Source organism: Lissotriton helveticus, chromosome 4_1 (assembly GCF_964261635.1).
Source record: "Lissotriton helveticus chromosome 4_1, aLisHel1.1, whole genome shotgun sequence".
NCBI lineage: Eukaryota > Metazoa > Chordata > Amphibia > Caudata > Salamandridae > Lissotriton > Lissotriton helveticus.
In genome coordinates this window covers 1,367,820,219-1,367,846,007 of record NC_136063.1, presented here as the reverse complement: position 1 = coordinate 1,367,846,007, position 25,789 = coordinate 1,367,820,219, and the positions used below count along the sequence as shown (strand labels likewise).

The following is a 25,789-nucleotide window of genomic DNA, read 5'->3' as shown; positions in this document are numbered from 1 at the left end:
TTTTCTTTCCTTGCTTCTTACTGGTCATGCCTCCTGCTTTCTGCCAGCTGCTCACTCCTGCTGTCTTCTTTGGGTTTATATCCGTTCCTGGAGCATGGACCATGCACAGCTTCCTGTTGTAGCCAGTGTCCTTTCACTGGCTGTGTGCTGCTCCAGGTACTTCATTTTTGTTTTCTTTTTGCCGTGCACTCTTATAGAGTACATGCCACTGTACAGTCACCCCCAACCCCCGTCTGTTTTCCCCACCCCCTGCCAACCATTTGTGCACTACCACCCCTTGCTGTCCATTTCCCCCACTGCCCCCAATCTGTTGTGCTCCAAATCTCCTGCTGTCAGTTTTGTTTCCACCCGCCCTCCTCTTCCGCCACTCCCAGCACTGTTTTGAAACCTATCGCTTTTGCCAATGCTGGTTATCTCACTTGGACATGGAGAAGCCATGAGTGGTAAAAGCTAAGTTTCCAAACCCCTTGGGCCACATTACAATTGTGTTGGAAATTCAGCTGGTAACGCTGTCCTCCCCGGAATTACCAATACTGGCGGTACCTGTAACCCCAGCAGTTCTGGAGATGCAAGCCAATTACAAGTTTCACCTTTAAGGTTCCCTTACTTATGAAAAATTACTGGGGGAATGGGTAATTCTGCATCTAATTCTCCAACCCCTCACCTCGCCCCACCCTGTTTTTATCCCAGATATTTCACTTGCCTGGGGCCATTACCATGCAGGGATCAGCAGATAGGCCCATAAAACGTGTGATCGTTGCTGTAGCTCATGGATGCCCGGTCATTAATTAATATTGGTGGTTGAGCTTTCAAAGCTGCACTTCTGAGAAGTGTGGCAAGAGTAATTATTTTAGCAGGTGCAGGGGGTTTCTTTTTATTTTAAAACACTGTTTTTTGTGGTTTTTTTAAATATACTTTTCCTCTGTCATTTTTTAAAACTGTGACTTCCTTCTGAACTGACTTCCTTCAGAAGTCAAATGCATTCCTGATTGTTTTTATTTTGGGTAGAAAATAAAAGCCAACTTTTTGGTTTCACATTTGACTTAATTGCTTTTCTTAGTGATTGCTATGCATATATTTTATTTATCTAATAAAGTGTATTTGTTTGTAAGTCTCAGAATTTCCACTCTGTGCTGTGTTAGTTCAGCACTGGCCATACTGTGACAGTTGTACACTTGGCTGTTTGAACAGAGATAGCTTCACTGTAAAGCTGAAAGAGACTCGCACAAGCTATACTGCATTGAAGGTGCATTTGCATTTTCAATTGCAGAATTTTCTTCTTTTGTGCCAAATTTAAGGGTAAGAATATTTAGGGGCAGCCACAGTGAAGCTACAGACTAGGGACCCTATTTAGAGCTTACAGATACAGGATATCTCTTACAAAGTGAAAGATGTCCCACCTGCAGTGAGCAACTTAGGTCAATGAATTATACTTTATAGTATGATTAATTAAAATCTTTGCCATATAAAAAAACTTTGCAGTATTTGATGAATAATACACTAATGCATAAAATTAGGAGACCACAATTCAATAAGGTATAGGTGAACATGTGCAAAATGGCTCATTAAAAAATGAAGTACTTAGGTGCAAGGTTAAAGTCTGTGGCCAGAAGAGAAAGAAAGGACATAGCAGCATTGAGTTAAGTGCAAACAGAAACATAAAGTGCTTAGTCACGAGCGGGGTTCTGGCTATGGAAGCCCACTACTCACAAGACTGTGCTGATGTACTTGGCTGCTATGGTACATGCGTAATGGAGTAGGCCGCCATGTTTAGCAGCAAAGAAACTTCTGCATAGCGAGGAAATAAAGTGCTCGAAGTGCTTATTATAGGAGTGCATTGATGTTAATGGCACTCTAAATATGGTATACAGTTCTCTCACCATTTTCTGGGTGGACATACTGCATCCCCGAACTCTTAAGTTCTACGGTAAGTAAGATAAGAGGTAGACACAATAGCCTTGGTGGTCTTTTTGCGATCACTTTCAATTTGTCTGTGCCATCAGTGCCTCACCACTCATCAAATTAGTACTGGTGCCAGGCTGGGGGAAGGGTGTGCAGCAGCAGGCAGGCATAGATCATGCAGAACCACACATTGTTGTGACGCATAGTGGGTTTCAGTTTTATTTGGTTACAACAAACTATGGGTAGATTATTTGCTCTCAGCTGATCTAAGAACCGGCAGCAGACAAATCGGTCAACATGGGCCTTAGGCGAGTTAGAGTTGGCTCCAGTAGACAGAAATATTGTTGTTCCTTGGTGAATCTCTGCTGCCTATAATCGACCGAACTAGAGTCACTTTACATAAATGAACAATTCATTATCCACTCATCACTGCCAGCTCCATGCAGATCATGCTTGCACTGAGCAGCTTTTTCCCCAACCCTGCTATGTCTGACATCATCAATGGATGTCATAAGGCGCACGCCATCTGCCTGGCAAATAGGGTCACTGGGGAGGGTCTGGGCTGTTTTTCCTCAAACAACTTTAGAGCTCCTTCTGGGTTTTCAGGGTGCTAAGATCCGAGGAGGTCCTGCGGACATTCTTTAAAATAGTTCAGAAAAACTGGATTCATAAAGGAGATAAAATGAATGCAGAACAAAGAGCTCTTGAAATTCCATGTGCTCCTAACCAAACAGCGGGGGGGGGGGGGGTTAGGTCAATGGGAGGAGGTAGAAGAGGGAGAGTGAAATAAAGGGAATAAACAATACACTGCCTAAGTTGTGCCAGTGGCTGCAGGTAGTGGAAACCAACACTCACTTTTGTTGACCAGGACTGATTTTTAATCATTAGACTTTGTCCCTAAGCATGAAGGAAAAAGGCAGAAAGGGGATAAAGTATTCATTAAAAAAAGCAGCAGGAGTGAGACTGAGAAAGGAAGGGTGTGGTATTGTAAGAGATAGGTCTGAGGTGGAATCAAGCTTAAGAAGCCTCCGCGTTTGGTGACTCTGGCATCTGGTAGCACTGGGGAGGGACACCTTAGAAAGTATTTGGTCCCAACAATGGCATTTATTTTATTTTTTTACGAATCACACACTGAAGGGTCATAACTCGTTAGATGAAGGGGGACAACACATTAAGACAGTTATTGAGTAATAGGAAAATTTCACAGACTTCCAATAAGAATTAAACGAGAAGTGGAAGAAAGCATAATGCCTGTATAGAGTTGTAAGAGGGAACTGCCTTGCAAGTCTTAGATCATGGGGTGCAGCAAACCCACAGGAATGAAAGGAAACCAGGAAATGTGATGCCCCTTCTGTCCCCAAACTGACCTGTCATGAAACTTCTTGTTTTAGAAAGTCCCCTCTACTGAGAGTTGGCAGATTGACACAGACTGCGGGGTGGGTAGTCCTGGAAGTGCTCTGCTAACAAACTTAGTCTTGTGTTCTTTTTCTTTAGCAGCCGGAAGACACAAGGGAAGGGAAGGCACAGCATGGATGCAAACACAAGACCGAATGCAGTGAACCAGTAACTATAAGAGAATCCCCCGGTGAACCTGGAGCAGACAGGTAGTGAAACTCAATTTCTATTCATTTCCAATCATTGTACTGTTAAAGTAAGCCCCTAGGGACGGTCCTACAAACTGCTATCTTTGAGTTCACCTCTCAGTTTGCCACTGGATTGTGCTTGGCTTGCGTTAACCCGGCATGGGATGACTTGCCTTCAGTACTGGACACATTTATCTAGTACTGAGAAGAACTGTCCCGTGTCGCGTGATCTCCAAACCACAATTCTTTGCAACGCCTTAAAACATATGCCCAAATTATCTACCCCACTTTGAGATATCTTTTTTTTCTTTGGTGGCCTCTCTGCTGACCGCGCGACTTCCATTTTCCAATGAGCTCTAACGCATTTCTGTGCAATCGTACATTTACTATTATTGTTAAATCACTTGGAAAATTCAGTAGTAGAGAGTATTGGTTGGTCTACAAATTGCATTGCTCTTGCATTACTTTGTACCTTGTCTGATTGTCGTTATTCATCCTATACAGAGGTCTGATGCCCTGTTAAGGTCTGGTTTTGCTCTATGTAATAATGTTCAAGAAGTGGTCTATTTTCCGAGCGCAGTGCACTGTGCTGCTGATCACGTGGTGTCTACTGTGCCGTGTGCTACAGGCTTTCTTCTGGGTAGATTAGGCGTAGGGTCAACTTGATTGCGTATTATAGAGAGGGCTTCCTGTTTAAAAAAAAAATATATATATATATATATTTCCATCTTCATTTATTCATATTTGTTTTTTTGCACATTGGATTCGGTTATCCCTATTTATTTTTGGTTTTGTGAAAAAAATTAAGCTGCAGCAATTGTATTTCCATATCTATTTAACTGATAAATCTACCGTTATGCTTGCATGTCCGGTGAGTTTTAATGCTGAAAGTACTGAAGTATAATTAAGAATCATCAGTACACACACATTGTAGTGCACATAATTGTTCTTGTGCAGCAGTTTAACCTTCACTGGGGAGTGTTGTCCATTATTATTTTATTATTTATATTTTCTTTTTTATACAGACTTAAAAATAAATACACATAGAGCAATAGGTTGCGACTTTCTGCTGTGTTTATCGGTAACAATCAGTAAAAACTATACCCAAACCACCGTCTGAGGAAGTCATAACTTGTGTAACCACATACAGTCCAGTGACCAACAACGTTAAAAAAATTATAAACAAGAACTGGCGTATTTTGACATCAGGTAACCTGTCATGGCCGAAGCCAAAGTTCGCAAACAAGAGAAGCCGAAATCTAAAAGATATCCTAGTACACACAAGACCTGCCCCAAGGATAACAAGAGGACCCACCAATCCATGGGGGAATCCCCAAGTGACAGGACACTATCCGTGTGGTTCCTGCTCTGTTTGTAGCCTCACAAGACCCACAAAAGAACTCCAATTACTACCAGACTTAAAATGGACCATACGTAGCCACACCAATTGTAATACCAGTCACGTGGTTTACATGATTACTTGCCCTTGTAACCTTAGATATATTGGCATGACATGCAGAAAAGCCAAACAAAGACTTTGTGAACACCGAAGCAACGTGAAATGTAAAAAGAGCACCACGAAAATGGCCAATCACTATCTAGAAAAGGGCCATACAACACAAGACCTTCATTGGGTCATCCTTGAGACTTTACCCAACAAAGACAGTAATGCAGAGAAAATCCTTTTTGAGAAGGAGCAAAGATGGGTACATAGACTTGGAACCGACCGCGAAGGGTTGAATGATAACATCCCCTGGTTCAGCCTGAACAGGAAATGAACAACTTATACAAGCCCAATGAATATAATTCCTCACCACGAATAATGGATACTGTTCCCCATTAGGAGTCACCCGAACATGGGAGCGAACACCCAGTCACTGTACTATATCTCTGTGACTCGGATAGCACGCACCCAGCGTAACTACCCCACAAACGAAGATGCAATGTGAGTTCAATGGATCACCAGCAAAATATCATTATATTGCCAATAGACATAACTTCGCTGTGTCACAGTCTGTCATCGAAGCACGCATCAACTCTTATAATCGTTGTATATAGGTTGTGTAAACCAAAGCCTCAACTTCCAACTACGACATCGATCGACACCTATGTCACCCCCTTTATTTTATTGCTATTTCCACAACGTTATTGAATACATCACAAACTTAAACAACTCGCTGGGAATAGTGTGACCGACTGCCCAGGTTGCCATAGCGATACATAGGAGGACCAATGAGATTCACTCCTAATGTTTTTAACGACCCGGAAACAGATTCGAACGTTTCCGGGTCGACGAGGGCAGCGCGTTCACAGAGGACGCCAGGACAGGACGCAATAGGTAGCGCGATTGGGGAACAAGAACACCGAGAACCGCAAGTACTGTGCTGAATCGAGCTTTAACTTAAACTTTTCCCTCTGTTTAGTCCTCCTGAAGCCCTTTCACCCGACTGGAGCGCGTTACCCATACGCGCGAGGTAATATGCACTTTCTAAGAGAACAGACCGAGGTCTGTTAGGGGCACATTTTTAAGAGAACAAGTGTGAATAGGCACTATATTACACATTAAAATGTAATTTTTCGTGTGAACCAGAGAAGTTATAGTTATACATGTTGAATATTCCACAACGACATCGAGTGAAGTGCACCATCATAGAATTATACGGGGTCAAAACCACAATATATCTAACACTTATACAAACGCTGTAATTACATGCATGCAGCATCTACCTCTGAGCATGCCATAGCCCTCTGCTTGAGTTTGGAGTGTTTGAAGAGAGAGTTGACATTGCCATTTATAGCGCCGCTTTATGAAGTATTGCCATTTTTTAGTTGTTACGAAAATCTATCAATGGATAGATTTGTTAAGCGGATTTCTGCTTGGTGTGTATCCCCATGTACCCCCTCCCTTGTTTGTTGAAAAACAATTGCGTTTTATTTCTCCTTACAGGTACATTGTGACCTCATTCAAAAAGAGACAGGTCAATATACCTAATTCTTATCACTTTATTGAGAGCACTTTGACCACACCCCCTTACCTTCACGTTATTCACATAACGGTCCTGATGAAAGCCCATAAGTCCTATCAAGGCCAATGAGGCAGAAACATGTCGACCAATTTTTAACTCCTTCCCTTCTCACTAATTTTTAATTATACTCTGAGTACATCTATTGCTCATAAAAAAAGTTCCTAAGATGCACTGGATCAGAGTTTACTAGACCCGAACCCAGACCGATTAAAGTTTATTTCTGGTTTTCCGGGCCTTTTTTAAAATCCCTTATCACTGGCTCACTACTGTTTCAACCTTGGGTAAGTACCTCCTGGAGGAGGTTGCATAACCTGATCGACCTGATGATTATGCACACACGTGACTAGATAGCGGAGAACCAAGATATACCGCTAAAACACCATCATACCCATCACGTGCATGAGGGTCTTTTAATTTGGGACGCACCCCCTGTTCATGCAATATACCTAAGGTTGTGCAGGACAAGTGATCCTTTCTCAATTGATTATTATATTTTCTTTTTTATACAGACTTAAAAATAAATACACATAGAGCAATAGGTTGCGACTTTCTGCTGTGTTTATCGGTAACAATCAGTGAAAACGGAAAGCTGGGAGAATTATTGATAGAATTGTGAGGGAAACCAGCTCACGTCCACGTTATGCATCTTTTTCTATTTAAGGTGGGCATGCTGTGTGTTTTGTGTGAGTGCCTTTCTTGGAATTCCATTGTCCGTGCGCATTCCCACCCATAATGTTTTGATTTGTGCTCCTTATATAGTTGGGAGAATGGTTTCTCAGAATGATGAGACACAGGTGTGGAGGTGGGAAAATGTAGCACATCTTCCATGTTAAGATGCTTCTGTGTCAATTTAGTGAGCACACATGATAAAATGAAATATAATCAAAGAACTGAACTATATGATAACGAATGTAGAATAACATCAGAGGGAATTAATTTGCTGGTAGGTCAGTGGGGGTGGGGATGTTAAAAGTAATGACTTCTGCTGTCCCACCAGGCCGCTCATGGTGAGGCAAAATATGGCGGTTAAGGATTTGGAGAGTAAGTAAGTCCTTGCCTGCTCTGTTGAGTGGAGTGCTAGAGCATTGATCGGGGAATCATCAAAGACCAAAGTGTTGTAGATTATCGTCTTTAATTATCGTTTTTGCATCATTCAAGATAAAGGTAAATGAAAGGGGAAGAAAAGAAAGTCCACTTTCAATCAGTAGAACAAAATCACATTAAAAGTGAGGAAATTGAGGGATTCCATGCACTTCAGGTACCATTTCTGTTATGAAGGAGGAAACAGAAAAGAGATTTACCGTGAAGAGCCGGCACCATCTGGACAAAGTCTGTGCCGCCACCCAGTGCCAGAATCAACATACGCCTGGTGTTAAGGATCAGGTGTACCTCTGCCTTGTGAACGACATTGCCAATGACCTTGGGACTCCTTTCTGTAGATTCCAACCTCAGTTTCCCATTCACATTTAATTTGTCAATTCCCAACCAGGATAAGGCTGTCTCAGAACTCATCCCTGCGTGCAGGAAAGCGCTGCATTATTCATGGCACTATGGTTGCAGCTCACAATTCCACCTCCCACACACTAATGAAAAGATGAGACGTGTTTCCGAAGCCCTTCCCCGGTGATTGTGTTTTCAGTTCGAGTAGCTATTGCCACTTAATCTGAATGGTCTAGAGCAGCGACGTAAGGGTGGGGTAATCGGCAACTGGCTCAGTCTTGGATTCAGTCAGTCGCGTCAACCATAGATATGTTGATCTGTGGGGCAACAGAAAAACCTGGGTTTTATGGCGGAAGCACAAATTCAGAAAAGACCCACAGGAGTAAATTCCTTCATCCTATTATGTCTATTGCTAAGAGAATACCACCCACTGGATTTAGCACATCCTCCAAAAGTGAGAGGGGTGTATAGTAAATTTATGCTGCCCTATGTATGTTTACCTTGATGATATATTGCTATTTAGGAGAAATAATTTGCTTTTATTGATAAAAAAACTTGTTTTTACAAAGCACTTTATACTGCACTTCTGCCATTTCTAAGAGCTCTAAAAAAGAGATGTCTCTAGTATCCAATGTAATGGTTCTCAATGTGGGGACCTCGGAATGATGGAAGGCTGAGTGGGCCGTGCCGGGATTTACATGCATTGTCTGCACATCTCTCCATATTTCTATAGCAAAAGGTTTAATTCGGGGCACCATCTTGCCAGCATAGATGGACTTGAGAAAAGTAACAAAGGAGTTCTTAATTGGGAAAACTGACATAAAGCTAGAATGCTGACACCAGACACTGACACAGGGATAAACAACGCCACAAACATAGGACTGCGGCGGACACTGAAAGAACCACAGAGACAGGGATATTATGGACATCAACACAATCAATACCACAGCCGCCAGAAAAATGCAACAGCCGGTACAAGGTGTTACCACTGGTATATGTTAGGCTATACAAATGTTATGTTATGTTAATTTTATTTCTTAAGCGCAACGGTTACCCAAGGGTGTCCTGGCACTAGCTACTGCCTTCTGATCAGAAGCGTACCTAATGATCTATGCACTGATAAAGCCAGGTTTTCAGTCGTCTCCTAAATGTCGTTAGCTCATTTGCATTCCTAATATGGAAAGGACGCTCATTCCATGCCACCAACCCCCCTTGTTCTTGTGAGATTGAAAACTGCATTTCAGTTATCTTCATCTCAAAGAAATGTACCAGCACAGACTAGTATAATAGTAAATCTCTCAGCCTGTAGAAAAGCAGCTGAGTGTTTTTAAGTTTAGCTCAGACAGTGCATATTATACAGAGCAGGCAGACAGTGGGGTAATGGGTCGGCCAATTCCAGTTACTGGCTATGCTGACAATGGCGCTTGCTTTTGTTTTAATGGGGGCCAAACACCAAAAAACCTTTACTACTGGCTTCGGGCTTGATTAGGTTCTACTCTATGATACCCACTGAGCTCACTTAGTCTTGACTAGCATGCACTATAATCATGTGTGTGTGCGTGCGCCCTATTAATAAAGATACTTTTAAAATGTTGTGTAAATTTACTATTTATTGGTATTCACAACCTATGCATTTAATTTTACAAATAATAATTTTACGACTGGAGACTTCACACTCATTGTAGAATCTCCACACAAAAAAAGATAGACTTGTCTTATCTTTTTATGTGTGAAGTTCTCCGCCCGACTGTGGAGTCTCCGTTAATTGTAAAATTACTATTATGAAAATTAAACTCGAAATTTGTGAATACCAAAAAAAAGCAACTTTACAAAAATGTGTAAGTTTACCTTTGTGAAACAGGCCCACTGAGAAAGAGGAAAAAGAGATTGTAAATAGGCAGTGGGATTAAAATTGATGTTATGTTTGGCAATATAGGCCTGAGAGTTTGCTAGAGTGTGTCATTTACTCTTGTGATGCTTCTGTCGTAAAACTCAAATACCAGGAGCAATCCGGGCTGACAATTGAAACTCAAGAGGAGTACAGAAGCAAAATCTTTGGGAACCCCTTAGTGCTTCCTTGAACGCCAGCATGTCATTCTTTCTGTATTTACGTGCTTGCGTCTCCTGCCACCTACTGGATAATCCCGGAACACTACTAAAAAAACGGTCACATTTTCGACCTCTTGACGTCATTAGAAGTGGGTACATGAAAAGACCTATAATTCCATTATGCGGAAGCCCGTCCTTTCAAATCTCACCTTCACGGTACAAAATGTCACACCGTTCACTCGAGTGAGAATTTCCCACATAAGGAGACGCTGGCAAGTCACAGACCCCCGTTGTACGAGTAAAACGACCATTCAGGGCAGGGGCGGATTGGCAATGCGGGCATTCGGGCATGGGCCGAAGGGCCGGAGTCTCTGTGGGCCGGTTTGTTTCTCCCCTTTCCCAGCCGCACAGTGAAGCTGCATTCATTTCTCTGTCTCCCTGCTCTCTGTGGACTAGGAAAGGGGAGGGAAAAAAAACGGCCCACAGAGGGCACGGAGACAGAGACAGAGAAATGAAAGCAGCCTCTCTGTGTGGCCGTACAGTGATTATCCGCTGTGGCCTCTCCTTCACCCCCTGCCCTGCAAAGCAATCACGCTGCGGGTGGCTGGGGAGGGGGTGATTTTTTGCCAAAATCGGCCTCCCTGGGGGCCAGGTGTGTCTCAGGCCTTTGAGCCATTTTCACCTCGGCCCCCCTGGGGCCCACGCAGCACAAATACAGTGTTAGTTTTAAAACCTCGATCACAGCCCTTCACATTCAGGGCACAGTGGGCGACGAAGAATGGGTCTTGCTGTGGGGGCCAGGTGATCTTTGCAAGTTGCACCATCTTCACCTCAGCCCCCCCCTGGCGTTTTGTGCTCCCCTGCCAGGACATTGCCCTGAGGCCTGGTGGGCTGGGGAGGGCTGATTAATTTACTAATTGCAGGGGCCTTACTGCTATTCATGTGCTCCTGAGCTGAAGGTCTGGGGAGGGCTTAGTAGGTTAGTGATAGCAGGGGCTTCACTGCTTATTAGGTGCTCCTTTCCTGGAGGGCTCGAATAATTTTGTGACAGAAAGGGGCCTTGCAGTTTTTATTGTTGCTCAGCATGTAGGCCATTGTCACCTTGGCCCTATGTCCTGTGCAAGAACAGTATCCTCTCACTTTCATTCCTTGTCTGTGCCAAACATCTTAAGGATTTTGGGGGCCCTGGGCCAAACATATTTTTAGGCCCCTGTTTGGAACAGATTTGAATTTATAATCCAATTTCTGCTCTTTGATGCCCTCTTTCAGCTGGTCACTGGACAGAGCACTACCATACTTGTCCAAATTCTTAATGTATTTACATCTAATGTTCAAGGACATTGACGTGTGTTTTCAATATTTCAACACAGTAGCTGCTCACTAAAATTACTGAAAATAATCTCAGTGACATCCTCCCATTTCTCATATGTGATGGCATGTTTGATCTCAAAGACATTTTTTTATGGATGTTGCATGAAACATAAACACATTTCTCTGCAAAATCTCTGTGATAGGTTGTTACTCATCGCCCATATTAAAAATAAATTTGTAAAAATTGTATTTAAAACAGTCTGTTTAAGGAGTATGCATGGTCATCAGGGCAAGATTCTCTTCAGAACAGAGCTGGCTCTATCAGGGGGCTCCCTGAAAGGCTAGGGCCCTGGGCCAGAGCCCACATTGCCCATGCCTTAAAACATCTCTGGTCTGTGCATAGGCATATGTGGCCTGACGCCAGAGTTGCAGAGATCGGGATTCAAGTTTGAGTCCCAGCGTCTGCTCAACAACCTGTGATTCTGGGCACGTCATCGCCCAGGCCCTTAAATAAAAAATCGGATCATGTGTACTGTAATTGGTACTCATGAATAAATACTGATTTACGTGATGATTAGAGTCTAGGACATAGCTGGTTGGAAAAGAGTATCTAACGACATTGTGCAGAGCGTTAAGACTGCAAGTAAGTATTTCGTTTTCAGAACTGCAGTGCTCCTAGTCTTTACCAATGTTACTTGCTCTGTAAGCTTTAAAAGGATTAATTTACTAAATATTTCTCTACAAATTAGACCTCAAAGAGTAACCTAATGGTGTTTCATGAAAGGCACGCCCCTTGAATTTGGGCCACGCCCCTTGAATTTGGGCCACGCCCCTTGAATGTGGGCCACTTTTTTCGTCATTGCCCGGGCCAAATTGTGATCCCAATCCGACCCTGATTCAGGGTAATAATGTGCCCGCTGCCAGAGATAGCCTTTTCCAAGAGAGCGCCTTGGGCGTAACCAAATTAGGCGCCCTCTTCAGCACTTTTGTTTGGTCGTACTAGTACGGAGACTGCTGCGGGGTGCGCCAGCGCCCTCTGCTGGTCGGAGAAGGCCTGTTCTGTCTGCTCCAGTACACCTGGCTTCACTTTGAAGTTGAGGGTGTAAACGAGGGCCTCCTCAAGTAGGAACCAAGCCGACTTTGGAGCTGGAGAACCGGGAGTCGGCTCAGCATCCTGTGATTCTGGGCAAATCACTTAATCTCCCCGCGCCTACCAAAAAATGAATATGTCCTTGTGTAACGTAACCGATGCTCATGCAAAGCACTCCAATACCTTGAGTTCGTACTATATAAATCTGCACAAAAAAAACCAAACAGGCGAGGCCAATAGGGCCGCTCCACCGCAGCCAGATGCGCGTTTTGGCACGCGCGCCACTGCTAAAGCTTTGGGAAGAAGGACTTGGCCTCATGTGCCCAATTACAATCTCTTATCTTTGTTTATTTAGATAAGTAATATTGCAATGTCCAAGCACCAGGGTCAGACTGGGAACCAAAAGCAGCTCTGGCAAGCTTTGTCATACCAGCCCACCCCCCAATCTGCATAGATACAGAGCGAAGTGAAGCGAGAGACCCGGACCACTCTATGGCCTGTTTGAGAGGTTCGTCACTTTTTTTTCAATTGGGGAAAAAGAATGTATTTAGCAACACACATTTTTCGCATCTTTTTCTCCCTCAGTACTCCTTTCTTCTGCCTGCTCATTTTTCTCTTGATCCTTCACCTTCTATTCTCTAACTTCATCTAACTACAACATCTCAATGAGTATCCCCCTGTCCCCTCCTTTCCTATACGCCCTTCTTCTTACTTTTGCTGTCCTTCTACCTTCCTTGTTATAACCTTAATCTTCCTTCTCTCTTTTTCTCTCTTCTCGTCTCCTTTTCATTGCTCGCCTCACTGTCTTTCCTGAGTTATTCTCTCTCTAATTTACTTTTTTAAATCTTGGCTCCTCCTCCTTCCTTTCTTGCTGTTTTTTCTTGCTATCTTCCCTCTCTACTTTCTCCCGTCTGCTCTTTATATATAGCACCTTTCTCACCCTTCCTCCTCTCTTGTCTCCCTTCTGCCCGTTTCCGTTCTCTCCTCTGTTGTTAGCCCCCTTTACTCTGAACACAGGTGACTGGTAATGATTTGCACGTGTGAGAGGAGCGCAGATGTTTTTCTAAAAGAAGTAGAAGATCCGAAAGAAACAGTTCTTAGGAGCTGATGAAGAATGTGAATGATCAGTCAAAGAGAGCTGATTCCAAACCAGAGTCACACCAGAACAGGACCAATCTAATCTGACTTTGGGCTGGTCATCTAGAAGGATGATGCCCTCCCTCAGCCCTGTTTAGGGCACAAGTCCTAAAAAAAGAAGTTGGGGGACGCGGTCACCAGAAGTGACGTCACAGGGGTATTCATATGTGAAAGGGCGAGATTTTGATCGATACCTTATATCTATTGATCCAAACCTCGATCTGGTCGACTGAACCTTTGTTGCCTGTCTAGGAGGAAAACAGTACACCCATTTCCAAGCCAGTTCACCCAAGAAAGGACTCTACTCTCAAAGATCACGGACAACTTCTAGTTTTCAAAAGTTTATTGTAAAGAAATGATAAGCTGCAAATACAGGCATCTCAGAATGAGATTCACGAGATACACAGGTCCAATTACATACATGTGCTCTCGAAAAGCCCTCAGACGAGCAACAGAAATCACTAACACAAGTTCTAAGAATAGTAAAGCTATCAGCATAGACGCATATCGCTCCTTCATTTAGATTGGAGGAAAACAAACACAGGTTAGGCGTCCCTACCCTGTTCTAGATGGTATCCCTACTTAACCAAATCCCAACCTAACAAAGGTGTCAGCAATGAATGACCCCCAAGGGAAGTCACCCACTCTAAGTCTCTTGGTGAAAACCTAAAGTTCTCCAGTCATGACCCCTCACTGCCTACCCATCCGCTCTCTAAAGGGTCCTCAGGTCTCTGCTCTAACTCCACCCAGGGGTGCTGTCCCTAATACAAAACAGTCAACAACATTTGAGACGCCCCTTGCGAAACGCCTCTCACGTGGTGTAGCTTCAGGCTTTTTCCATGATGCTTTGTATTGGGCCTCAGACGTTAGAGTTGACCTTGCTTCTCAGACTCTTCTCCGGCCCGCTGATACCCCTTAAACATTCCAGAACCCTCCTCCATGTCTGGGCCGTCCACTGAACAGACCTCTATTCATTCATTTATAATTGGATCCCCCCTTTCCTGTTGCAGACAGATATCTGCCGCCAAGAACCCAACTCTCATAGACTTCTAAAAAGGCTTGCAACATTTCTCAGCCCAGACATGTACGTGTAAATCAACGTTAAAACATTTCAGGCCTACAATATTTCTCATTATGATTATAACATTCAACTTCTTCATTTAATTAAAGCATGTTAATACTCTTATTCTATTATTAAGTAAACATTTCTATAAATCATGGTCTATTAATGCAGTGACCAAAAACGTTAATATAATCTGCGTCGTGAAAAGAACCATCTTCCCTTTCCCTCCAGCTCTGGCCCTGAGGCCTACCACGTTCTGCTTTTAACCTCATACCATCTTATGTTTTAGCAGCTTCACGACATGGATTCAAAATTAATCACGTCTAATAAAAGCATATAATGTCACACATTTCTGTATTAGTTCCACTTCTATTAAATCTCTACATTAGCTATACATTCAGAATATATTTGCAGATACTATTAGCACTCATGGCATTTCTCTTCATGATTTGTGCTTACTACAGGTAAGTGTGATGTACTCATATATTTAAATCAGTTTGCGCTCTCTCAGTTCCCCCCTTTGATGACCTCTCGGGGTCATCACTAACATTTAAACTGCAGTTATTGCTGGCATTCTCTGCGCTTCCAGAGCTCTCAGGCTCCTGTACTGATTATCTTGTATGGCAGCCAATCTCTGCAGCTGCTCTCTTTGGGCCCTTTCTGACCTTCTTGCTCTGTACCATTTGAATACCCTCACCAATCCCCACAATACTATCCCACAGATCAATATTATGATGATAGGCTTTAGGATGTACCATACAAAGCTTTTGCCTAAGGCGGAAAACCACCCTCCAACTGTACTCATTCCGTGGCCCACCTTTTCCCAGACATTTTCTCTACTCAAGTCTTCGATCTCCTTGTGAATACTAGTTATGTTCTTAATAACTTTCTCAAGGGGCTTCGAAAGGTCTGGAATGTAAGTGCAACATTCCTGGACCTTCAAAGCCTTACAGACTCCGCCCTCTTTTGCTAATAAGACATCTAATGCAAGCCGATTTTGAAGAACCATAGCCCTTATCGATTGCATCTCTCCTTCTACCAGCATTAAGGACTGAGCAGTGCTGGCAGACAACCTGTCGACAACTGTTGCCAGTCGTCTAATTTTAACATCATTAAGGATTATTCCCAAAAGAGGGAACATAGCTCCAAAGACATCTCCAACCATTTCGGCATCACCTACATCTCTCCTTCCCCTCGATGATGTCTGACCCTCAATGATCACTAAGTCTTGTGCATGATATATTTTGGGGAAGACAATTGCCAAGTAACATGATCCATACCAGTTGTCAGGTAGTCTCACGTAAGCATTTCTTCCACATACAAAATACACATTTGGAATCACTTGCATTCCCTTCAGGAAATCCTTAGTGTAGTACTCTAAATTAAAAGCATGTTCACAGTCAACTTCACCCACGTATACATTTTCATAATACGTTTTGGCTCGGTGAAGACATAGCTTTCCTCTCTGCGCTTTATCTAAAGCTATTGGACCACTACTACCCTTTCTCTTATGTGACTTCTCTTCCTCGGTCCAATCTAATTTCCCTTGTCCTGATTTTTTCAAAATCTTTTGTCTCCTGTAACGATCATCCACCTGCCCTATGAACTTTTTCTCGACTTCTGACACCTTGCATGTCAGATTATTTCTACGGGCATGTGAAGTATCTAAGGTAATCCAAGGAATGAAGAATTTGGCCAATCTGTCTTCACTCTTCCAGTAATCCCATTTATTCATCTGCTTATAATTCGGGACTTCTGGCAACACTGAATCATAATTAGAGAAATAGTATTCAAAACTATCTCTCTCATAAAATATACTAAGCAATAAGCTACATGTAATGCCATATGTCAGAGGGAGGTGATGATAGCGAATTCCTTCATCTACAGACGCAGGCAACTGCATGCAGACGTAGCAATCCTTAACCTCCATGGCATCCACGTATTCATATAAAAGTTTAGCATAAGCATTTGACCTAAAGTCTCCTTGGGACTCGTCTACATGTAACCTGCGGGCTTCTGCAGCCAATAACGCTTTCTCTTGAGTGTTTTCCCTTTTCTCACCAGCAACAATAGGTGTAAGCGTTACTACAGAACTCACATCAGTTACCTTTACCTCTTCTTCATTTCCCTTTACATAAGAGATTGTTACCACTAAAGCTATTAATATTATCACTCCTACTATTAGTGTACCTATTATACATTTAGCTCTACGGTTCGGGGTGCCGGCCTCCATTTCGTCAGATATTATAGCTCTCTCCTTATCTTTGCAAAAAGTTCCTTTCCTCTCGTTCCTTTACAGTCTCTTTTCAATCCTTTTTGTCTTTAGAATCCACACAGCTGGAGGCTGACAGCCTTTTTCGCAAAAGTCCTTTAACAGTTCAAAAAGACAACCCTAGCCCTTCTCCATCAACTCAAGGGATTCCCTAAAATTCTCTGCTTCCTGGGCGCTAGGTAATCTTCTTTTTCTGCTTGCTTTATTTACAAAATCCTTTAACAGTCAACTATCAGATTTGTGGTTGCAGCTTCAATAGCATAGTTCAATATTTCCAAGCGAAGAGTGTGCTCTTCATGTGCTGTTATCGTTGTACCAAAGTCGGGGAATTGCAATTCTGTAAGAAACATATGTTTTAACTTGCTGAGGCGGGGAGGTCTGGGGAGCACGAATGTTAGTGACCCTTCTTGTTCGACACCGGGTACCAACAGTCGTATTTCCACGGTGATAATGGGCTCAGAACTGGACACCACCACCGCTCGGATCCTCCCTGTCTCCGGTTTCACAGACATTTGTCGCCAGATATGTCCACTCAGGTGTGGAGTATCTTCTGTTAGGCACACGCACTCTTCTTGACCTTCTTCGGTCCGGTGCCTCAGCGCCCTGAGCACCTTCTTCTGGGTCTGAGTCTTCTGATATCGGAGGAAGGGTTGCTTCTGGAGTTGACCTCAGGCTAGAGCTCCTTCTTTGCGGCCAATTAGCTTCTCCACGTGCCCTTCTACTCCTTCTCCTTCTGGTCTGTTCTCGCTCTCTTTCAGACCTGTCAGGGTCAGACTCGTACTCCCAGCTACTTTCTCCTTCTGTAGCGTCTTCAGTTTCGCTGTTGTACTGACCGTCCTCAGCTTGGTCAGACTCGTTCCCTGCTTCCGCGGGCACCTCTACAGCTTGACTAGCCCCCTCTATGGCTTCTTGGTCCTCAGCTGGACGTCCATCCGAGAGAGGAGCTGTTTCCAGAGGTGCTGGAACCCTTTTCGTATGTGACGCGTGGATCCAATTGGGCAGGCCTCCCACCTTTACAGCTGTGCTTGTGATCAGGATGACCTGGTAGGGCCCACGCCAACGAATATCCAAGCAGCTTCTTCTCACATGTTTCTTCACCAGGACCCAGTCCCCAGGATACAGGTCATGGCAAGGGCCCTGGCACGCTGGAACCTCTGCAGCCTGCACCTGAAGGGACACAGAACGCATGGCGTCAGACAGCCCCTTACAATAGTCCAGGATCATATCATCTGTGATATTTAACAGTGCAGTAGCTGGAATAGATGGCAGCCTCATTGCTCTCCCCATTAACACCTCATGTGGTGACAACCCTGTTCTTCTGTCTGGGGTACTACGAAGGCTCATGAGAACTAATGGCAGGGCATCAGGCCAACTCAGAGTCGTTGAGGAGCAAACTTTAGCTATTCTGGACTTGATCGTGCCATTGATTTGTTCCACAATTCCTGAGGCTTCTGGTCGGTAACTGCAATGTAGCTTTTGGTCAATATTTAGTGCAACACAAATCATCTTCACAAGCTCACTGTTAAAATGTGTTCCCCTATCTGATTCCAAAAAGGCCGGCACCCCGAAACGAGGGATAAGTTCTCTAAGCAGTAACTTAGCCACTGTGAGGGTGTCGCACCTACGTGTAGGGTATGCCTCAACCCATCTGGAGAACACACAAACAACCACCAGGACATAGCGGAGGCGGTTGCATCTTGGCATTTCAATGAAATCTATCTGCATTCTGTTGAATGGACCTCCAGACCTTCCTATGTGACTTAGTGCAACTGGTGTTCTTTTTCCTACGTTCAGCTGCTGGCAGGTCACACAACGCTGGCACACTGCTTCTGCTGCTATTCTAAACTTAGGATTGTACCAAGTCTGTCTAAACACTCTCAGCATAGCATCTCTCCCTAAGTGTACGGGACCATGTATGAGTCTAGCCATTGGACTCACCATCTCATTAGGCAACACTGCTCTGCCGTCTGCTGAGACCCAAAAATGAGTCTCACCCATTACACATCCTGCCCTTTCCCATGTTTCTTTTTCAGAATCAGGAGCATTTTCTTGCATGATTGACAGTTCATCCCAAGTATCAACAGTTTCCAGTATCATGGCTAATTCAGTTCTTACATTTATTCCACCCACATCCACCTCTGTGAAAGAGTAACCTTGTTCCGCGCAATACCGCGCAACTTCATCTGCATATCTATTGCCTTTCGAAACAAAGTCCTCATTTCTGGTATGTGCGATGCACTTTACAACTGCGATACTTGCTGGACATTGTAATGCTTCTAACAACAGGCGCACAAACTCTCCATTGCGAATGGGAGAGCCTGAAGAAGTCATGAACCCTCTTTGAGACCATAACTGCCCGTAATCATGAACTACCCCATACCCATACTGGCTGTCGGTGTATATGGTGACTCGAATTTGATTGCCTGCTAAGCAAGCACGTGTCAGGGCAATAATCTCGGCTACCTGAGCGGAGTGTACTCCTTCCAGGCACCCAGCTTCCACAACTCCTTCAATTGTACAAACAGCATAAGCTGCTCTCAACTGCCCAACTTCGTCTCTTACACATGAGCCATCGACAAAGAAAACTTCGTCTGGGTCGGTCAGTGGCTCATCTACGATGTCGGGTCTGGGTTTGGTGCATAGTTCAGTCACATCGAGACAGTCATGGTCTGTATATTCATCATCATCATCAATATCATTTGGAAGTGGCATTAAGGTAGCAGGGTTCAAAACAGAGCATCTCTTGAGGGTCACGTTCTCTGCAGCAAGAATAACTTGCTCATAGCGCGTGAGCCTGCTGTTGGTCAGATGCTGTGTTTTGGTCCTGGTCATTAACAGTTCAACAGAATGTGGCACGCACACCTCTAACGGGTGCCCCATAACGATATTTTCACATCTTTCAATGCTGACACCCGTTGCAGCAACGGATTTGAGACATCCGGGCAACGCTGCGGCTACTGGGTCTAAAGTAGCCGAGAAATAAGCAACTGGTCTACGGGCATTCCCATGGATTTGGACCAACACAGACAACGCACAACCTTCTCTCTCACAACAGTAAAGAAAAAATTGTTTAGTGTAATCAGGCATTCCCAATGCCGGAGCACGACACAGGTCCTCTCGCAGCTGTAAGAATGCCATCAAACAGTCTTTGTCCCATGGTACCGGATCACTCACCTCTTTGTGCGTCAGTTTTTGCAAGGGCTTTGCTTTCAGTGAAAAGTTCACGATCCACTGTCGGCAATAACCCACCATCCCTAGGAACATCCTGACCTCTCTCTGTGTCTTAGGCGCGTTCATTTTCATGATCGCCTCTATCCTGTCTGGTGACACCTTTCGTTTGCCTTTCTCAATTCTGTGTCCCAAGTACTGCACTTCTGTCAGGCAGTACTGCAATTTTCCCGGGGACACCTTGTGCCCATTGGCAGCTAGGTGATTTAACAAAGCAATGGAGTCTTCCCTGCAAGCTTCTTCTGTTTCTGACGCCACAAGGAGGTCGTCTATGTACTGGACCAGAACTGACTTCTGGGGCAGCACTAGACTTTCAAGATTTTTCTTCAGAAGCTGGTTAAAGATCGATGGACTCTCTGTATACCCTTGAGGGATACGACACCATGTTAGGACGCGATTTTCCAGCTTAAATGCGAAAAGAAAATGGCTATCTTCGTCCAAAGGGATCGAAAAGAAAGCCTGACAAAGATCGATCACAGTGAACCACTCAGCTTGGAATGGAATCTGAAACAGTATCACTGATGGATTCGGTACCACTGGACAACATGAAACGACTATGTTATTAATCTTTCGCAGGTCCTGTACTATCCGAAATTTCCCATTGGGTTTCTGCAGACCCATAATCGGGGAGTTGCATGGACTACCCACGATTTCTTTCAGTATTCCCTGTTTAATCATGGACTCGATCACGGGTTTTATGCCTGCAATCGTTTCTGGAGTCAATTTGTATTGGGGTGTTCTTGGGAACTCAGCATGCGGTTTCACTACTATTTTCACTGGGTCCACCCCTTTGACCAATCCAATCTCTTCCCCAGTGAAATCCCATACTTCTGATGCCACTGTCTCTCTCAAGTCCCAGGGAAGCTCATCCACTGTCAAAGTAGGGTACAATTCCACGCATATTCTAGAGTTTGCAACTTTGAAATCTGCGTCATCATCATTGGTCAATACCTCCACTCCCTGAGGTGTACAATATATAGTACAATTCAATTTACACAACAGGTCTCTTCCTAGCAGACACACAGGGCTTGAATCGCAAACCACAAACTGGTGCTCATCACTGTACTTCCCTATTTTCACCTGCACCGGTTCTGTCAATTGGCTGGTTATTCTCCTGTTTGCGACCCCTACCACCTGTATGGTCTCTCCAGACATGGGCAGGTCTGGAACTGCAGCTGATCTGATCGTGGATCTAGTGGCTCCTGTGTCCACCAGAAATGTCGTAGGGCACCCTGCTACTTCTGCTTCCACATAGGGTCCCCTCTGATCTACCTCTAAGGCTGCCCCAAGGGTGCAGTCTTCTCTTTCCACTCTCTGTCCGGTTAATGGGTCCACATAATAGCACTCTTCACCTTCCACAAACAGGGGCATTTGTCTATAGGTCTTACCCATACTCCCTACTCGAGGAGGTTGCGGGAACTGGGCTCGGGGAGGAGCCCCCCCTTTGAGCACCTTTCCTTGGTATGGCGTTACCCCTCTTGTAGGCGCGCTCTGAACCTCTTCCTCCTCTATCTCTTGCTCTCCTATCTCTACATTGTAGGGACACTCGCGTTTCCAATGCCCCAGCTCGTTGCACTGGTGGCACCTAGTCGTTTTCTTCAAGGTAGCTATGTCTATTCTGGGTCTAAAGGTGGAACTCTCCTCATTACCCTTGTTCTGACTGTACTGCTTCTTACCTCCTGTACCTGTCCCTTGCTGCTGTTGCTGCGGTCCCCCTTTCCCTGCTGCTTGCATCTGTACCACCATCAACTTTTCCTTTAGTTTCTTAGCCTTGGAATCTATCTCATCACAACAGTACCTGGCATATCTCAGTATTTCATCTAGGGGTTTAGTTTGCCAACAAATCGAGTGTTGCTGAATCATTAAACTAATATCCGGTCTCAGTCCCAGGACGAACTTGGACACGAATTGCCCTATATCTTTTGGATCCATTACATCCAAGCCGCTATACTGTTTAAACGCCTTCAGCAATCTCTCGTAATATTCATGAACTGTCTCTTTGGGTTCCTGTCTCGTTCGGTCTATTCTGACCCAATCTATGTCTTGCATTGGCACCTTCTCTTTCAGCCAAGTCATCACTCTCTCGAATTTTGCCATCACAATCTCGGACGGCCCATTAGTCTTGGCATCTCTCTCTGGCTCCGTTGTGGGCCACTCAGCGCTAACCTTGCATGCTGTCCACAGATCTCCTGGTACTACAATGTCAAACAGCGTGTTCAGATCTATCCATAGGACCTTGGAGATTTTTACAAACCTCTCGACTTGCTTGTACCACTCCACAGGGTTCTCTCGTAATTTGGGAAAAGAGGTGGTAAAAGCAGCTAAATCTCCCCTACTCCAAGGGACATGTACATAGTTCCCATTTGCAACTTCCCGCAAAGGGTAAGCTTCTATTCCCTGCTGTCCTGGTGTCATACCAATCATGCTTCTCCTGCCGGTCCCTTTCTTGGACCACCTCTCTTCCCACTTATCTAGTGCCCTCCATGTCCTTATTCCAGTGATCAGTTCCCTTATATGTGTTTTCAGCCCAATCGTTCTCCTCTCATCTAGGTCTCGATCTGAGTAATGTAGCCTGTGGTTACCCTGTAATGCTTTGGTTCTTGACAAGTCCACCATATATTTGCCTGCTAGTTCGACTAACTTCTCATGGACTGCTCTCGCCTTTCGAGTGATGTCCTTTGCCATATACAGTATTTCATCCTGTTCATACATTTCCATTCTTTCTAAAGGCAGGGTACCATCTACCATGTCATCCAGATCTGACCTTAAGCTGGAGACATCAAGTCTCTTGGCTCTTATCTCAGCTCGCAATATGTCTTTCGAAGGGGGCTCGCTGGTCTCCCTACCATCCCAACTTCGAGCTCTGCGTTTGGGCTCAGGAGAGTTAATGGGTGGCCTCCCTTGCTCCCATCTCTCCAGGTCCCATGCTCGGCCATCCGATCTTGGAAGGTGATGGAACACGGGCCTGTTACCCCTATTCTGGCTCTGCCCATTCTCTTCTTCTTCTCTCCTCTCACTGCACACCTCTCTGTTATTTTCTCTCTGGTCGCTACACTCCCTTTGCCTCGTATCGCTCAGTATCCGATACGATCCTTCCTGGTTCCCCATATTCCCTGGGCTGCGCTCATTTCTGTCATCACAGGGACTATGGTGCGACCTCTCACAACTCCCATTCAGTTCTCTGGTGCCGGGCACACAGTGTGGACACTTAAAGCTGTTTCTGTACTCTTGTGCTCTCTTCTCCCCTTCACTGAGTATTGGGCGCGCCACCCCTCCACTCCCGGGGCCCCCGTTTTCCAGGTCTGTTCTACCTCCACTCCGGGCCCAATGGGTGACTCCCCTACTCCCTCTACAGTCCCACTCCGGGCTACTCTCCCCAGCCCCGCAGTGAGTCCGTGCTCTGCTGTCCTGACTTTCTCTTTCAGCTTCCGCAGCATTGATGCACTTTTGAGCCTTCACTGCCTCATCCCACTGCTTCATGTACTCATTTAGCTCTTGAAAGGATTTTCGTCCCGATCCCCTCAGATCCATTGGCCATCTAGGGCCCCCAGGATCTCCTCCTGGGTCCCCTGCTGTGTGCATCGGGGTGCTCCACTCTCTGGGTATCGGCATCTGACTTGGGGAATTAGTGGTATCGTTCCTCCTTGCCTCCTCTGCTCTTTCTCTGTCTTTCCGTTTCCGTTCTTCCCCTTTTGCTCTCTCTTGGTCATATATCGATATTATAGGACCTATGGTAACAGGTACCTGTAGTGCATCTGGTAATGGGTAGGATGTGGCGCTTTCCGTTTCCGGCGCTCTTTGTACCACAAACCTACCGACTACCTGTTGCACCTGACTAGGCTGGAACAACTCTTTCTTTGGCTCAGGATCCCACTCTGAACTGGGAAGCGGTCTATGCTCTCCTGCATTGCCCCCCTTTGCTCCTTCAGTATTCTCGACCTCTCCCCCTGCTCTATTATACGGGGGTGGCCTGTCTGTCAGTAATCTGTTTATCAGGCTGTCCTCTGTTTCGCTCTCATCATCTTCTTCCAGGGGACTTTTATTTACTGGCGCCTCTAACACTGGGTACAGTTTATTCACTTCCAGGTTATGCACTCTCCATCTTTTAGCATCCGCATCCCACCTGGCATCCTGCACTGCCCTTACCGAGCGTTTCACCCTTTCTTGTCGTCTGTTCATATTCTTTTCATGCGCTGCCCTAATCCATGCTTCAAGAGCTTCAAACTGGGTTGGTCTAGGCAAGGGTCTCTTTGAGGTCATGACTGATTTCAATCGATGTAACACCTCTAACCTGAACGTCCCGTACTTCGGGAACGTCAGTTCCTCATTTCCTTCAGTAATCTTACTCCACTCTGATATCCAAAGGATCGTATGCAACCCAACATTTACTGCCATATAACGAGCTGGCGTACCCTCCGGCGGGGCTTCTTCCCCTTCATACGATCCCCGCTTCTCTTTTTTAAACAGCGCTTTCAACCATTTAAAACACTTCATAATTATGCGCACAAAATCCAGCCTCGCTACTCTGTTTACTTCCTGATGACAATCCACCAATCCTGTCGCGGCTTTGCTAGCTTGGCCTATCACAGCGCGGTCTTTCTCCTGTCGGCCAATCACGTCGCGACCCTGTCTGACGTGTTCGCTAGCTGGCCTATCACAGCGCGGTCTTTCTCCGGTCAGCCAATCACTGCGCGACACCACCTGACGTCACTTTTCTCCGCTTCGCAGCAGCACCCCTCCTTTCTCAACTCGTCTCCCGGTTATGCATGCGTCCCATTCATACACCGAAAAATGACTACTTCCGACCAAGCGGTCACTTCTCTCGACTGTACGTCCACAGTCTATCTGTAATTGTCAACACAACTGACGAGATGTCTATCGTCTCTCTAATAGGTTGCTTACACACACAGTAACTTCCGACCAGCGTCCGTTACTCACGCACTCACTCTTACGTTCCCCCTATCTCGGTCTCTCGGGTGATCAATGGTACCTCATGACCCCCTTCACACTAGTTGACAATTACTCTGGGTGTCCGATACACCCGAACCACTTAAGCTCTCCTTGAACTTAAGATTTCCACCGGTTGCGCGCGCTCACAACCTGTTCCACAGTCACTCTACAGACATTCAACTCCGCCAGACATTACAACATAGATACAATACAAAAACACCGCAATCTAACACGCATAACCCTTTATACTCACTCTCGACCGATACTGCTGCTTTGTCTGTCTCACGTCATCCGGATCTTCATCTGCGGGCTGTTCTTCCGATCATCGATTTCTAGGGGCCTTGGGGTAAGCTAACCTGGCCTAGGTCACCGTCCTCAAGAAGGCAACCATCCTCTATAGCTACCAACTGAAAGGGCGAGATTTTGATCGATACCTTATATCTATTGATCCAAACCTCGATCTGGTCGACTGAACCTTTGTTGCCTGTCTAGGAGGAAAACAGTACACCCATTTCCAAGCCAGTTCACCCAAGAAAGGACTCTACTCTCAAAGATCACGGACAACTTCTAGTTTTCAAAAGTTTATTGTAAAGAAATGATAAGCTGCAAATACAGGCATCTCAGAATGAGATTCACGAGATACACAGGTCCAATTACATACATGTGCTCTCGAAAAGCCCTCAGACGAGCAACAGAAATCACTAACACAAGTTCTAAGAATAGTAAAGCTATCAGCAT

The 25,789-nt window shown here is 44.9% G+C and overlaps 1 protein-coding gene across 2 annotated transcripts in view; it reads left to right on the top strand.

Moving 5' to 3' along the window:
• Positions 1–25,789, top strand: part of ATXN1 (ataxin 1) — a 1,154,375-nt gene that overhangs the window by 940,161 nt on the left and 188,425 nt on the right. The window contains exon 7 of one of the 2 annotated variants that reach the window (XM_078687925.1): positions 3,397–3,506. The gene's annotated coding sequence lies outside the window, so the exon portion shown is untranslated. The remainder of the gene's footprint in view (positions 1–3,396; positions 3,507–25,789) is intronic. The other variant, XM_078687926.1, reaches the window with a different exon arrangement.